This window comes from Cnephaeus nilssonii, assembly GCF_951640355.1.
Source record: "Cnephaeus nilssonii genome assembly, chromosome: 1".
Lineage (NCBI taxonomy): Eukaryota > Metazoa > Chordata > Mammalia > Chiroptera > Vespertilionidae > Cnephaeus > Cnephaeus nilssonii.
In genome coordinates, this window is record NC_137072.1 from 106,725,725 (window position 1) to 106,742,285 (window position 16,561).

The window sequence follows — 16,561 nt, forward strand, 5'->3', positions numbered from 1 at the left end:
ACCTATATGTAGACACTTGCATCAATCCAGATGACATCTGAGGCCATTTTAACCACAGTATACTAGATAAGCCTACAGAAGAATCAGCACTGAGTGATTCCTCTGTGCCAGGTCCCCACATGACACATTGTCCTTTGGGCTTTTGCAGACATACTTGCATGTATTCTTTCTCCGAAATATTCCACCCTCTTTTTTGCCTTGCAGTTCCTACTTAACCTTTAACTTAGATATTCGTTTCTCCAGAGAGCCTTCCTGAGCCCCAATTTAAAATTAGTTATGCTGTTGTTGCACCCTACATTCCCGTTATCATGAAACTTATTTTCTCTCTTTTTGTCATGTTGCTTATTTTTGCTCCCCGTTAGATGGCAAACTGCTGAAAGAAAGATCTATAGCCATGTCACTGTATTGCTTGGCTACTGCTGTCCTAACAAGATACCACAGATCACCATGTGATTTTAAACAACAGAAATTTATTTCATCACAGTTCTGGAGGCTAGAAGTCTCAGATCAAGGTGTCAGCAGGTTTGGTTTTCTCTGAGGTCTCTCTCCTTGGCTTGCAGGTGGCAGCCTTCTCTCTGTATCCGCATATGGTCTTCCCTCTGTCACATACATTCCTAGTGCCTCTTTGTGTGCCCGAACATTCTCTTATAAGGGCATCAGTTATGTTGGATTAAGGTCCAGCCATATAACCTCATTTTACATTCATTAATTTTGTAAAGGCCCTGTCTCCAAATTAAGTCACATTTTGAGATACTGGGGGTTAGGGTTTCAGTAATGAGTTTTGGAAGATACAATTCAGCCCATAATAGTCACTGTTTTATGGGCAGTATCTGGAACACTGTAGGCATTCAGTAAGTATGTGCTGATAAATGTTATCTTCCATAATTATTATCTTAACAATTATATCGAAGGGTGTGTGGTGATGTTTCATTTATATCTCCAGGTATTTTGATTTCTCAATGATCCAGGTTTGAGCCTTGGGGTTAGCTTCCTTAAGTGTCATTAAAACAATTAAATGGCAAAAGGCTTCTTTATTACCAAGTTTAAAATGTTACTGCTAGTGAAGATGTTACCCAATCTTGGAATCTTCCATTAATGCCACATTTAAATATATTTTTTATTGACTTCAGAGAGGAAGAAAGAGGGAGAGAGAGATAGAAACATCAATGATGAGAGAGAATCATTGATCAGCTGCTTCTGTACACCCACACTGAGGATCTAGGCTGCAACCCAGGCATGTGCCCTGACTGGGAATCCAACCATGAACTCCTGGTTCATAGGTTGACACTCAACCACTGAGCCATGCTGGCTGGGCAAAGCCACATTTTTAGAGCAGGATTTTAAAGGTTGAGTATTGGTGTGTGTTTTTGGATAATGGATTGAACCAGATAGTCTCATAGTTAAAGTCATACCCTAAGAGTGCCTTTATTAACTCAACTGGATACTTAGGGATTTTAATATACTTCAAATTTTTATGTCTCCTTAGAACATTACAGTGACCCTTTGAAGCTGTCAATGCAAGATTTAATTATCCTAACTTTTCAGTTGACTGACCTTTTTTTAACATAAACCTGGTCAGATCACTGCCCTCCTTAACACTCATCTATGCTCTTAGAATGAAAGCTATAGTCCTCACCACAGTGTCAGACACCCAGCATCCTCTGTTTACCTTATTGGGCTCATGCCTGCCATCCCCTTTCTTCCTATAAACTCTGGCCTTGGCAAACTTTTCTCTGTCCCTTGATCATCCCAAGTGTTGTAGACTCAGCATATGCTGTCATCTCTGTAGAAGAATCTGTCCTCCCATCCTTTCTCATCCTACATTCAGCTAAGGTTCCACAACATTTCCTTAGGACAACATTTTAAGGTGTTTCCCTTTTCCTCAAACAGGTAGATATGTTGCATTTGGTCTGGGCTGCCTTAGCTCCTGTTGATTCTCCTGCCTCCTTCACAGCTCTTGGATGCTTTCAATTATTTACTTAAATGTGCATGTGTTTGACTAATGTATGCCTCTACTGCCAGCACCATGTGGGAGTTGAGTCCCCTTTTGAGCACTGCTGTATACCTCCAGGGTGTATTTATTTTAACACTTAGTTGTTGCTCAGTGAAAAGCTGTTGACAGGAAATAAAGCTGGCAGTCACAGAAACATTAATTTACTGGTTGGTCATTCGAAAGTGGTGAGGAGATAGAATGCCCAAGCTCCCAATTCCATTGCACACTCTGACATGGTTATAAATAGATAATCTTTGAGAGAATATGAAACCAAAGTTAGATTGTAAAACTAAAAATAAATCAATCATGGGGAATTCAAATGTAAATTTACCCTTGCTAATTAATTCTGTGATAGAGCTGTATTACTACATAGGACACATGATTTTCCCCAAAGTTCACATTTTACCTCTTTATCTTGGAGAGAGGAAAAAAAAATGAATGGAATTAAAATTTTCAGTTTCATTGATTTCAGTAACACTCAACATAACTTAAAAAGATGTTAGTGGGAATAATGCTAAATTTCTATGTATTTGCATCGCCCAAATATGCCAAGTATATTAAAAAGCGAAGTAAAAATGCTACTTGGAGGGTAAATGCATATAAATGATAAACCTAGTCCCCCAGATAGCAGGTGTCATTGCTAATCATTACAGATGTGCAGTCTGCCAGCCATGCTGTGCAAACTGTCCATTTCATGTGACTTTCCCCCTGGAGAGAGACAGCAATCTTGAAAAAGTAAAATAAACCTTCAAGCTTAATTGGGTGACAGAGACAAAGCACAGAACTATTGTTTAAAGCTGAGTTTTCAATAAAGAACTGGGAGAAATGACATCTTGTACCTTCCCTCAAGCTGACATTTCGTTATTAATGAAGGTTCAGAGCACCTCATGTTTGTTTGCTTAAACCCATTGCCAAATCTGCAGACACTGACATTGCCGATCTCACCCCAGCTGCCTTTCACCAGCAGTAAATGATGGCTTTGACCCTTCAGATTTACAAAGCAAAAAATCAAACAAACTGGGCCTTGCATCCCAGGCTTACCAGGCTTAACTGAGCACATGCACCTTTCACCAAGTTTACCACATGCTCCTTCCATGTCATGAAAATCAGCGGGATGCCCCTGAAGTTAATCAATGTATATATGCATGAATGACACTGATGGAAAGAAATATCGTATGTAGATGAGTGGTGGGGAAAGGTATTGAAACACAGAGGAAAATGAGTGTGAGAGATTGTATGAATGAAACTAACTAATGTGTCCAATATGGCAAACAATCAGTAGTTAATCTACACCTCAAAATATGAATATTGATTCAAGTTGAAAGTCTCTGGCTTTCTTCACTCACAGGCCCTGGGTTGGAATAAATTTTAAGATGTTCTATGTTTCTCAGAATTTCATTGATTTATTCCTAGAAGCCAATCTATCAATAACCATAAAAAATCCCTCAGCCCTAGCTGGTTTGGCTCAATGGATAGAGCGTCAGCCTGTGGACTGAAGGGCCCCAGGTTCAATTCCCACCAAGGGCACATGCTTGGGTTGCTGGCTCGATCCCCAATAAGGGGCATTCAGGAGGCAGCCAATCAATGATTCTCTCTCATCGATGTTTCTAACTCTCTATCCCTCTCCCTTCCTCTCTGTAAAAAATCAATAAAATATATTAAAAAAAAAAAGAATTTCCTGATAACTTGGTAATCATCTAATTAACCTAGACAGCAGTTCAGGAGCAAATTTAAAGCGTGTGAATTACTTGAAGTGAAGTAGTTGTTTGGACAAGCTGGTTAAACCAGGATGTTGATGCAATTGGCTTAGTGCGACGGCCTCCTGCCTAAATAGCAAACACCATCACTGCCACCACATACAAACATACATCCCCCAGCGAGCCACCTGGTCAGCAGTGGATGCTGCTAATAAATTCAGCAATCAAGCTGAACGTCAGGACTCTGAGGGACCACAATTCACAAGTCCGGTTTACAGAAATCAAAGGATGGGTGTGCAGCTTACTTCTCTATCTCACCAGTATCCCAGCTGGAGGGGTTGTAATACGCTCTAAGGGGCATGAAAAATGAGCGTGCTACCCAAGCTTCGTCTCAGTTTCCGGATCTTTATTTCCATGTGGCATTAATTTATCTCCTTCTTTTATGTGTGCTTAATATTCTGACAAACTGCCTGATAGACGTGGATGCTAACAACCAGCAGTGAGGCAGAATGAGGGAACCGATATTGTGCCGTGATGCGGTGCCTGTAACACGACACTTGAGTTTTTAATTCATTTCTCCCTCGGTGGATCCTTTGTACTAAAAGATCTCTTATGAATATTTTATTTCAGTTAATGACCCATAAGTTTACCGTACAGTTATTTAAAATGTGATCACCAACGGCCAAGCGAACTATAAAGAAGGTGTCTCTTTTATTATTCTCCTCAGTAATTGTCACTGTGTGTCCCATTGCCATTTCTTTGTCACAGCTGGACTTGGTCTAAAAATAGCTCTGTGGAGTGATGGACAGTTTTCAAGGCTTGTTGGCATGGAATCAAAACGTAGCGGCGGGGACCTTGTGAATCCGTTACATTCTTCCTGGCAGGGTTACCATGGAAGCTCTAGCTCTTTACTTCTCCCCACCTTACTTCTCCTGTCCAGACAGTATTCTCTGTGTGTCTTTAATTAGAATGGATGTATTTTATTTAGTAATGGAAAGCCTACTTGAGCAAGCTCTGTGAAGGTGTCAGACAGAATTCAACCAGCCATGCATATTCAAAGAAGACGAATGGGAAAATGCAAATGCTTCCCCTAATTTAATTCCTAATTTGAAGAAGAAAAAAAAAAAGTGGGCCTCCTATCTTGGAAGTAAGCTTCCTTTGATTGTAAAGAAATTACGTTTGATAATGCATCTTTACTCAGACACAAAATAAGCGGTGGTTCTTAAAATAACCTCTTCTGCTGTGGATATAATAATCTGCTATATATACATTTATTCAGGCACTCCAGCATCTCTTAGCATTAATGTGGCCTACAACAACTTCATATTGGGCACAATCCACAGGACCAAACAGGAATAATGACTGTGTCATCACTCTGCGCATGCCCCTGAAGGGAGATGAAGACACACATTTTGTTCTCAAGGCATGCACAGATGAACTGGGGAGACAGGTACCCCTGAGAAGCACAGACGTGATCACAGGTAAAAGTCAAAACAATCTAACCAAACAGGCAAAGAGGCAAGTCTGACAGCGAGTAAACTTCATTGTTTAGGGCCACAGGAAATGCTTTCATTGAGGAGACAAAGAGCCAGGAACTTGGCAAGACCAGGGTTGCTGGGGGACATCTAGGACACACTTCCCAGAGCAGGGCGTCCTTGAGATGAAATTGGAAGGATAGCAGTAGCTGGCTAGCTTGAGGAGGTATAGGAAGGACAAATGGCATATGAAGAGAGAGGTTTTGGAAAAGACACGGACTGCTGAAAGACCAGTGTGTGTTTGAGAGACTGCAAATAGGCTGTCAGGCCTGGAGAAATGCTTTGCAGGGTCTAGCATCCAAAGTTGGAGGCAGATCATGAAAGAACTTGCGTTCTGTCCTCAGATTCTCAGCTTTATTTTGAAGGCAGTGGTTGGGAAACATTTCTGCTGTAAGGAAAAATAACATGCTGCATGTGGGAAAGGGTATACTGGTTTCAGCAATATTGTCAACTGGCAAGTTTTTGTTCATGCTATTATTTTACATTCCTTTTAACTTCAAGTTTTTATCTGCAACAAAGGTTTCAAGAGAAAAATAATAAGCTCCACAATAATAACTTGGGCAGAAAGGATAGCTGCACTTTTCTTTCAGGGAGAATAAAAATGCTACCTAGGGCTTAAGAAAGTCCTAACTAGAAGCAAGAGGCCAAGGGATAGACTGATTTCCGATCAGACACCTGGCTGATGGCTTTGCTTGTGTAATCTGCTTTTTCAGGAGGAGATCATGACGTGGCAGGTATCTCTTTGAACCTTTCAACATGGGACTTTTTCACTCCCCCATACTTGGTTGAAAGGGCTGGTAACAATTGTAATTATTTCATCCACTCTTAATAAAATGCACTACACTGGACCTAAGCATTTTACATACATTCCCAGTGTTCACTGTGAGTTTGCTGCCTAAGTTTACAGATGAAGAAACTGAGGCTCAGAAAATAGTAGTAAATGGTTCAAGATCAATGGGCCACCATGAGAAGAGGGGACCTTGGTGTTTGAACTCAGGCTGTTTTTAATTCAAAGCCATTATTATTACTCCACTGTGGAGGGACCCGGCCTCCACAGACATTGCTAGGGGTAGTAGAATGTACTGTATCACCCTGTTAGACTCCATGGCTCAGGGTTGGACAGAATGTAAAAATAAAACAAAACAAAACAATAAACATAAAAAGCTATGTTCTATGGTCTTTATGACTAATGTATCTCCAGAAACTTCTGCTTTGAAAACTTGAGTAACTCATTTGCAAGCTGTTGGGAAATTTAAATCTGCACGAAGTTTACACATACTGCTTAAATCAACACACTAAGTATCCCGCCCCCCATTACTTCCAGATTCTGTACTATTCTGCTGTGTGTGTGATTAAAAAATACAAATATAAAATAAGCTACATTTCTTCTGTCATAAGGGCATTGCACCATCCTGAGAGAAACATGCTTTGGGCAGGTGGTCTTGTCTCATTTACAAAAAAGAAAACAAAATTAGTTTTGATGATATAAATACCTCCAAGAAATGTGTCCCATGGCAGGGCTCACTGAATGGTGAGCAGCCCTGGGCTCTTCACCCGAACCCCTCACCAGGCTGCCTTCCTCTCCCAGGAAGCCAAGGCCAGTATACCTGGGGTTTCCAATGTCTCCCTAATTGCCTGGTTCATGGGCACCAAACTGATCCCTCATTTTATATGATTTACATTTATTATCCTCATGTCAATAATGAAAAGACCGCCCACTGGTGAAAATGAAGTACCATCATCTTTTAAAACAATTTGTTGAGGTCTCATGCACATACCACACAATCCACTGATCATTGCCAACATTTTTTGTAACTTGTAATGAAGCTTGTCTTTCACGGCCGGTCATGATGGTCTGCGTTAGCGAGCATTCCCTACGTGTTCTTCACATTTGTATAGCAAATCTTTCTCACACGTTACTCACATAATCCTCAAAAATCACCCTGCAAGGTATTTGTATTTGTGTCTCATTTGTATTAGTACTAAAATTGGTTTTATTCTAAAAACCAGAAGCCATATCTTCATAGTGGCTATATGACTTGCCCAGTGTTACACTGGGCCAGAACCTGGCCATGAACTTCAGTCTTCTTGCCTTGTGTCGCCTTATGTCCCTTCATCTTCCTCTTATGTCACACTGATACCAAGATAACCTGACAATATGAAAGGGGGAAGGGTAGTTTCCCAAAGGAAAACCCAGTTCTATTACCAAAAGAAAAGAAAATAGATGCTGAGAAGAACCAAACACTATATGTCCATCATGTAAACACCCTTGGTCCCTCAGATCATTTTAAGTGTCAGTTCTATTAAATGGGCTAATCTTTCTAATTTCTAAATTCTCACCAAAAAATTCTTATATCACATCTTTGCACTTTAAGGATGTTCTCATAGACTTATTTGCCACTAGAAAACTTGATCTCGAATATAATCTATTTAATGAGCCATTTTATCCAACCCATTAACACCAATTAATGGATAAATTATATTTAAATTATATTTTCTGCCCAATAATCTGGTAGGTTGCATTCACTTAACTCAAATTCTATCGACTCAACAGTATGAAGTACATTTTCAGAAATTAAGTTTCATTTTTACCCAAGAACCTGTCAACTTGGGAATGACATTTGTCTTGCAAACTTGATTAACATTACTGTGTTCACTCCTTAAAATTTTGGGAGTTTTGTATTTTGAGAATTGAACACAAAGTCTCTGCCTGATAAGTATCTAGTTGTTTTGATGGAACTCTTTTAATTTTTGTTGCTCATATTCCTTGTAGTTCTTGATCTACATTTCATGAATTTACTGGATATAATTCAACACCCCTTTGACAAAAGCTTTGAATTCTGAGTTAAATATATTATCAAAAAAACCAATCAGTGTCTTTTCCCATTATAGATATTAGCTGAGTAGCCCTCCCCTGCCCAAAGAGCAGGACATTATAATTACACTAGAGGCGTGGTGCATGAAATTCAGGCACAGGGAGCAGGGGGTACCCTCAGCCCAGCCTGCAACTTCTTCAATCCGATGTCCGACTGCCAGTTTAGGCCAGTTTAGGCCCGGACATCCCCCTCACAATCCACCGCTGGCTCCTAACTGCTCACCTGCCTGCCTGCCTGATCTCTCCTAACTGCCCCTTCCTGCCAGCCTGATCACCCCTAACCACCTCTGCCTGCCAACCTGGTCAGCCCCAACTGCCCCCCCAGCTGGCCTGGTCACCCCCAACTGACCCCTGCCAGCCTGGTGACCCAATGCAGCATGCTGTTCGGTTGTTACTGTTACTGTGATGGTGCCCCAGACAATTTGCATATTCCTCTATTATTAGTATAGATTTTTAAAAAGTACTTGCTGTTGTTTTTAATGCATGAAATAGAACTGAATGATAACCCTGGACATGATATATTTAAAGTAGAAAACTTGAAAAAGAACCCTCTACCCAATTTGATTCATTGAGCCTATATTAAAGAAAATTAATTTTAAGATAAAATTAAGAAACAGCAGCCATGTATTCTTGTGATAGGTGAAATAAATTTCTATTTATAATATGCGTTTTTGGTAAATATAAAGACCCTTTCTGAAATAGGCTAATGTGTAACGCTATGTTCCTCTTTCTGAATTCTCCAATATGTGGATGCCAGCTGTCACATTCAGATAACTTTCATTACAGAGAAATGACCATTCATAATACCTTTTTTGAAGCGCTGAATTTAGTTCCTAGCCCATTTGAATTTATAAAATATGAAAAATTGGCAACAGTAGGGAGATAAGCATTGTGTTTATTTAAAATGACACCTTTTTTTTTCAAGTATTAAAAGCTAGTCATAAATATCTTTCCATTTCCAGAACTCAAAAGTCCTAATTATGAAATTTTAAGAAACCTTTGTATTATCTCAAGGGTTAGTCTAGATGAATTCTGTTATCAGACTTGGCATTTTAAATTATTCATTTAGATATTAGGGTTTAATATTTAGATTTATATAATGTAGTCTCCTGAAATCACAGTGCTTTCAATCATGTTTCCTTCTAATACAGTCCATAAACCTGAGGTCAATCTCTCATATACTCTGCCAGCTTCCAAGATAATTCACCTAATAACAACTAACATTTCATGAGAATTTACTATCTGCCAGGTGCAAAGTTAATACCTTACCTACATTATTTATTTTAATTATCTTGATGAGGGAGGTACTATTACTATCCCTCTTTTTCATAGAGAGAAATTAGATAAAAAGAAATCAGGTACTGCCCTAGCCAGTTTGGCTCAATGGATAGAGCATTGGCCTGAGAACCAAAGGATCCTGGGTTCGATTCCAGTCAAGGGCATGTACCTCAGCTGCAGACTCCTCCCTGGCCTGGGCCCTGGTTAGAACACGTGTAGTATGCAACCAATTGATGTGTTTCTCTCACATCAATATATCTCTTTGTCTTTCCCTCTCTCTTCCAATTTCTCTATGAAATCAATGGAAAAATATCATCAGGTGAGGATTACAAAAAAAAAAAAAAAGAAAGAAATTTGGTACCATGCCCAAGATTATAGCAATAGTATGTGGTGGATTAGACCAGTAAGCTGAGTAACTCCAGAACCTTCCAGATATAATTCTCATTTCCCAGAGGTATCCTTTCTGTCAGAAGGGCTTGCTTGTTACTGATTCCCCACATGCCAAACTCATTCTCACTCTGGATCATCACTGTTGTTGATCTTCTTGCTTAGAATGTTCTCTCCTTCTTATCTTCTCATTTACTCAAATCTCATAAACGCCTATAAGCTCAGCACAACTCTCACCTTCCTGGTGAAGATACTGGAACATTTCATTCTTGTGCTTAAAACCCTAAAAGACCCCATTTACAAAAGGACAAAGTCCAAACATCTGAGCCTGGAATGGAAGACCCTTTATGATTTGGTCCCTACAAAACTCTAATCGCACCTGAGGCTGAATGGCCCTATTGGGCCTTCATCACTCTCCCCACCAAGCCACCTGCACACATTTGATTCTCCAACCATACTGGTGAGCTAGATCCCTGCCCCGCCCACTACTCAAGGATGCTGCTCTGGAATTCTCCCCTCTCTCCCCTGCATCGCCAAGGTTATTTTCTAATGTTCAACTGGAAAAGGTTTTCTTAACCTCACTTGACTGCCCTATTTCCCTCCTTCCTCCAAAGTGTAAACCTGAGTACCTGGTCTCCAGTTTTTCTTTCCAGTATTTCTCTTGAGCTCTCTCTGATCAGGATTTTGCTCAGATGAATCTCCTTAATGTGATGCTATCAAGGTCACCTTGGCCTCCATGTCACTTAATCCAATGACCTCCGGTCTCCTCCTCAGTCATGAGTCATACTTCCTTCTCAGGGCTTTGCAGATGCTGTCTCCTCTACCTGGCAAGTGTTTCCCCACGATATCTCAAATGGCTCACTCGCACCCTCTTTCAGAGCTTGATTCCTATACCATCTGCTTGGCTAAGCCTTCCCTGACTGTCTATTTTAAAACAGAAAATTTCTCATTTCTCAACATACTCTGACCTCTTTCTTGCTTCATTTTTTCTCATTAGAGCTTAGACCATAGGTTGTATATTTTACTGAATGATTTTATATTTTACTTTTCGAAGGACTTCTTATTTTACCTGAATGTGAGTGTGTTTGTTTATTTTACTTTGGGTGTCTTTTTTCAAAGAGAATAAATAAAGTCCAGGCATGGCTCACAAGCTCGCCCGTCAGCAGGGACAGGCAGCTTCTGTCCTTAGGTTCAGTAGAAACATCATGTCACCCTCCAATATCTTCATGCTCCACATGAGCAGGAATTTCAGTCTGTTTTGTGGCCCCATATCTTTAGTATTAAAGCAAAACAAACCAAAAGAAAAGAAAATCAAACAACAACAAAAATAAAAAACCTGCCCTATTGCCCAGTGGTGGCTCAATTGGTTGGGTTTCATCCTGTGCACCAAAAGGTTAGTGGTTTGATTTTTGGTCTCTTATGCATTGTTTCCGTGCATCACACCAAGCTCTGCAGGTGTCAAAGTGCACCTTAAGGACTAGGATCCAGATGGTGATGGAGTGTGGATTCAAACTCACATACATCTGAATCCAAATTTGGCCTTCCTTCCTCAACCCCAAGCTGACCTGCTTGAAATGGCATTTTTATCTCAGCCTAGCAGGAGGTGCTGACGGTTAAAAATACGTGCGCTTTATTTCAGAATCTGACAGTTACAAACAATAGCACCAAGCCTTCTTGTAGAGGGAGTCTGGGGAATTGCTTGCATTCTTGCTGCCTCCGATCAAATGCAGCAGACATGAAAAGATGGCAGATTGTGAACGCTCCCTCCCGGTGGACTCTGTGTTGACAAGCTAGTACCAGCCTTTTCTTTGCATATGTAGACTTAAACATTCCCTGACAGGTAAAATGTAGCCGTGTGTCTTCTTTTAATAGGAATTTCTACACAGATGCATCCGCACTCCTCAAGCTCCCCATAGCGCCATGCACTTCCACCATGTGTCTGGGTTTTGACACAGCTGCACTGGTTGGGAGAGATGCTTATCACATCCTTTTTGAAATGGTAAATTTTCCCCGAGTTTTAAAATGCTTCCAAGAATAAAATGTGTGACTTTGCCAGGAATGAACATCCTGGCTCAGGCTTGGTTTTGATCACAGCTACCTTTTGATGTCTTGAACGGCAATAACTCAGTCCAATTTGGCAGGATCTCTGCCATGCAGAACAGTGTTTGGCTAAGGCCCTGACAAAGAGAAGGAAGCAAAGGTAGGCAAATAAACAAAGCAGGTGAAATAAAACAAGATAGGATAGGATAGAGCGGGGATAGAAGGTGCCAGAAAGACAAAACAGATACAAGGAACCAGATGATGAATCTGCTTTCCCAGTTTTCTTTAGAGCAACATGGCCAAAATAAGACATTTGTTTGTTTGTTTGAGGTGTGATTGAGGTACATTAAACTGGAGATCTCTCTGTCTCTGTCTCTCCCTCTTTCTCTTTCTTTCTTTCTCATTGTTTTATTCTTGTTTTACTGGGTAAAGACCAGAGGCCACGGGGTCAGACTGATTTACCCCGCTCCTATCCTAATCCTAAGGCATAGAGATATTGGAGGGTGACAGGGGGTTTCTACTGAACCTTAAGACAGAAGCTGCCTGTCCCAGCTGCAGGGCAAGCTTGTGAGCCATGCCTGTGGTCATGTTTTGAGCTCTTGGTGTGCCCTCATCCTTAGTACCCTGCCTTTTCTAACCAGCAGCAGCCCTGGAAGCACCAAAGCAAGAATCCTGAGCTCCCCAAACTCAGGAATTGCCTTCTTGCTTCCCCTCTGGCTTTGCTATTTCTTCTGTAGACGAGGCTGCTAGAGGGAATTCCAAATGAGGGAGACACAATCACATTGCTAGAGTGGCTGGAAATTTGGGAGGATTCATGACACCTGCATTGCAATGCAGTTTCCCTGGCAGGTTGTGGGCTAGACTGTTTTCAAATGATTAAAAAGAGGCGGCTCTTTTTCCACCAAAGTTCCCCGACTTAGGATGGTTCGGCTTACAGTTTTCGACTTACAGTTTTCGACTTCACAATTGTGTGGAAGTGATACTCATTCAGGAGAAACCTTTATTCAAATCTTTATCTGCCTCTGGGCTAGCAATATGCATGAGGATAATCTCTCCTGACCGTGAGCCAGTTGGCCTCATGATTGGGAGGATGGACAACCCATACTCTCAATGGTCTTCTTTGTGTTCCATTATTTTACCCAGGTGTAGGCCAACATAAGTGTTCTGAGCATGTTTAAGGTAGGTGAGGCTACGCTATGAGGTATTGTAGGTTAGGTGTATTGAATACATTTTTGAATTGTGACATTTTCAATTTCTGATGGATTTATCAGGATGTAACCCCATCATAAGTTCAGGAGCATCTGTAATAGTTATTTATTTGTTACCCCTGGGTTAGCTGGATGAACTTACTGTTTTCACCAACAGCATTCAAGTCTTGTATATTTGAGGGTGCACTTTATTATGAAGAGAAATAGTGAGTACATTTAACTCCTAGGCCTCAAATAAAAAGCTTATATCAAAAGAATGTCTACTTATGATAGGATTTCAAGCAAACTTTAAGAACATAAACATGGTTCGTTATTTTACAACAGATGACCACCTATTTATAATCTAGGCTTAGTCCAAGTGGTCATATATGTAAAAAAAACAATAGAATAATCTGCATAAAAATTAACATTTGTAATTTTAGATATTTCAGAATATGAGTATTCTCAAGCTTGGTTGATGGCTATGAGCTAGTTACAACTGAGGTAAAAAGGTTTTCTTAATGGACACAAATAGATCATCCCGATTTCAGTCTTCAAATTATTGCTAATGTGAATAATTTCCATTCTGAAGATATTGTTAGAAAATGTCTTTTCCAAGGTTAATAACAACAGAAACAGAATAAATAGCTATTGGGTGAGAAAATAAAATTGAGTAAGAAACAAAGTGCAGGTGGTTTCAAATCAATCACACCAAAATATAATGGAAAAAATACAACTGCTTTAAGCATGGAAACATATTTGAATTTTTTAAAATATAATGTGGAATATAAAAACAGAACTTAACTGCATATTTGAAGTTTAGAGATAGCCATGGTAGTCCTTGGCCTGAACCACTGTAACATCTTTCTGTTGCCCACCATAAAATCCAAACCCTTAGGAGAAGATGTCTTTCCTTTGGTACAAATCTACCTTTTAGCCTCCCCTCCCATCCTGGCACTCCTACCAAATTGACTCCATCCCATAATTCCCCACCTTCTTTCCTTCCTCACCATTTACTTGCAATGTCCTCTCCTGACTTTGTGTCTTTTCAAATTGTCCACTCTTCAAAGTCCAACTTACATACTTTTTCTTCCAAGATAGATATCTCTGACCAATAATATTCTTTATACTATAAAATCATCCTACCTTTTATTTATATATTTCTCATTGTTTCATCTTATGTTATTTTTTATTACAGTTAATTTGGTTTGTGTCTGCTCATGATTCACTTGTTTATATGGTTCTTGAAATTCTTTTGAACTTTCTCTGTGTACCCTTTCTATAACATAGATGTACTTGCTTGTCATTCATGTATTAATTCATTCCTATTGTATAAATTACATGTCAATAGGTATTCATCTGTTGTAAAATAACTAACCATGTTTATGTTCTTAAAGGTTGCTTGAAATACTATCATCCTATCTAATAATAGAGTAATATGCAAATTAGGTATCACTCCGCGACAAAAATGGCGACCCCCAAACCCACAAGATGGCGGCGCCCAGTCCCCTCAGCCCCGCTGCTGGAGTGTCTGGCCTGTCCCACCAGCAAACAGAGCACTGAGAGCAGGGCATGGTTGCTTCCTTAGTGCTGCAGCAGTGGGAAGCTGCCAGACCCTGCCCACACAGAGCCGGCAGAGGAGCAGAGCATGGCATCTTCCCGATGGTCGCCGCGGCGATTGGGAAGACGCCAGGCCCTGCGCACACGGAGCCAGTGGAGGAGCAGGGCATGGCGTCTTCCCGATGGTCACCGAGGCGATCGGGAAGATGCCAGGCCCTGCACACACAGAGCCGGTGGAGGAGCAGGGCATGGCGTCTTCCCGATTGTCACTGAGGTGATCGGGAAGACTCCAGTGCCAGCAGAGCAGGGCATGGTGGCTTCTTGATCTCTGCAGCCGGGAAGCTGCCAGGCCCTGCAAAGCCGGGCATGGCGGCTTCCTTAGTGGGGCAGTGGCAGGGAAGTCTCCAGACATGGCAGACAGAGCCCAGACAGCAGGGCTTGGGGGCTTCCTTAGTGGGCAGTGGCGGTGGGAACACCCCCAGGCCCTGCAGACAGAGCCTGGACAACAGGGCATGGGGGCTTCCTTAGTGTGTCCATGTCTAGGAAGCCCCCAGGCCCGGCAGACAGAGCACACTGCAGGGCATTGGGGATTCCTTCACATGGCGCATGGCGGCAGCAGGCAGAGAGCGACAGCAGGGCATGCAGGCTTCATCTCCATGGCTGCAGGGAAACCTCCAGGCCCCGCAGAGAGCAGAGAACCATGGGGAGTAGGCCTAAGCCATCAGTAGGATATGGATTGTAGAGGGTGCAGGTTGGGCTGATGGACCCCCCGGGCACGAATTTCGTGCACCGGGCCACTAGTAAATATATATTCTTCTGATATAATCAAACACTTACATCAAAAATATTGAGGCCTAGGAGTTAAATTCACTCACTATATCTCTTAATGATAAAGTGCACCCTCAAATATATAAGACTTGAATGCTGTTGGTGAAAACAGTACTTTATACTGAGGTACTATCTTAATTAAGACCCATCCTGTGCTTGCTTTGGCAACATATATACTAAGATCCTTCTGTCTACAACCTGTGGATTACATGTTCCTTCATCCAGCACACATTATTGATGACTCCTATATATGAGTACTCTGCCCAAATCTCTTTTCTCAGCACAATGTCTATACAGCACTATTATAACTCATCACATTATATAATAGTATTCTGCCTTCCATAAATTTCTAGTACATCCTGCTTGGCAGAAACCATGCCATTCAGTTTTGTACTCTCAGTGCCTAATATTCAATAGGCCCTCAATAAATGTCTGTTCAATAAACATTTGTGGTTGGATGAATTGGTAGGTGGAAAAAATGAATGAATTTAGAAAAAAATTTAACATGGTTGCTGTAGGCATACTGCATTTGGAGGCAAAAAATTCAATTGAGGGTATGATGCTTATAATATTACTTAAATTAATTGTTAACACTGGGAATTACAAAAGAAGGATCATTAAGATGTGGACATCTAATGGGGCTCACGTTCTCTTGGTCTAAAGATGAGTAACTCTTGCCCTATGAGCTTAGATACACTTCGTTCTCCCAGCCAGAAACACTCCCATTTTATCAGGTATTTAGTCTCTGGACTCAAAATAGTAGCCAATAGGAGAGCTCTTTCTGTACCATGAGTATTTTCTGATTTGGGATATTAGTGTACCAGCATTTACAGGCTCTAAGTGTTAGTGTCTAAATATGTACAGGCTCCTAAGTGTTAAAGAATGGAGGTTCACCCTTCATTGCTCAGTTGGTTAGAGTGTCCTCCTGCTATGCCAAGGTTGTGGGTTTGAGCTCAGGTCAGGGCTCATAAAAAAAGCAACCAATAAATGCATAAACAAGTGGAACAACACATTGATCTCTATCTCTCTCCTCTCTCTTCCTCTCTCTCTTGAAAATCAATCAATAAATTTTTTAAAAATGGAGGTAACTCCTAAATATGCTCTTCAAATCCCAAAGACATTTTACCTCAGTGCTAAGGTAAGAAAAGGAACTACTCCCAGCTTAGGCCTCTGTGTGTGCT

The 16,561-nt window shown here is 40.9% G+C and overlaps 1 protein-coding gene across 3 annotated transcripts in view; it reads left to right on the forward strand.

Annotated features, from left to right (window-relative positions):
• KCNIP4 (potassium voltage-gated channel interacting protein 4) overlaps positions 1-16,561 on the forward strand; it is a gene marked incomplete at both ends in the record, with an annotated part of 944,241 nt that overhangs the window by 454,179 nt on the left and 473,501 nt on the right. The window lies entirely within an intron of this gene.